The sequence below is a fragment of the Plasmopara halstedii genome (assembly GCF_900000015.1).
Source record: "Plasmopara halstedii genome assembly, contig: Scaffold_3109, whole genome shotgun sequence".
In the NCBI taxonomy this organism is placed as follows: Eukaryota; Oomycota; class Peronosporomycetes; order Peronosporales; family Peronosporaceae; genus Plasmopara; species Plasmopara halstedii.
The window spans coordinates 611,523-612,180 of record NW_020190012.1 but is presented as its reverse complement, the minus strand read 5'-3'; positions in this window follow the sequence as shown (position 1 = coordinate 612,180).

Below are 658 nucleotides of genomic sequence, written 5' to 3'. Positions count from 1 at the left end.
AGTCGATGACTTCTTGTCTACCAGACTGAGTGTCCTACGACACGTTCGCGATGCAATGATTGAAAGGTAAGACATGCAAAGAGAATATGCAGATGAAAAAGGAAGAGGCAAAGTGGAAAGCTTTAAGGTTGGGGACCTGGTTTTATTGAATAAAAAAAACCTGCCTACACATGCAGCCTCTGTTATCTTCCGAACAAAGCTTCGTCCACGGTTTATCGGACCGTTTAAGGTTGTAGCCAAGCGGGACCTAGCGTGAGCACTAGACCTTTCCAAACGGATGCGCAATCACCCGGTGTTTTACGTGGGCTTGCTGAAGCCGTACCGAGATCCGGCGCAAGTGAACACGGAAGCATTGGCGCCGGAGCGGATCCCACGTGCCCTCGGTCACTCAGAAGTTGAACCAGCAACTGGTCCTGAGCACGGAGCGCAACAACCTCCATTTCTAATGGCGCCAAGGGCTCCTTTGGCGCTTGCAGCGGTGCATTCGCCTGCTCCACCGCTAGGAGTCGCCCCGACAGAGCGCGGTAGTCCTTAAGGCATGGCAGCCGGCGCACGACGTGCTTCAAATCGTCAAGAGCGTCCGCACAGCGATATGCTATTTTAGCATGACGCTCAGCAGAGCTCCGATCACGAGGGACCTCGTCCCAAGGGCTCGAAG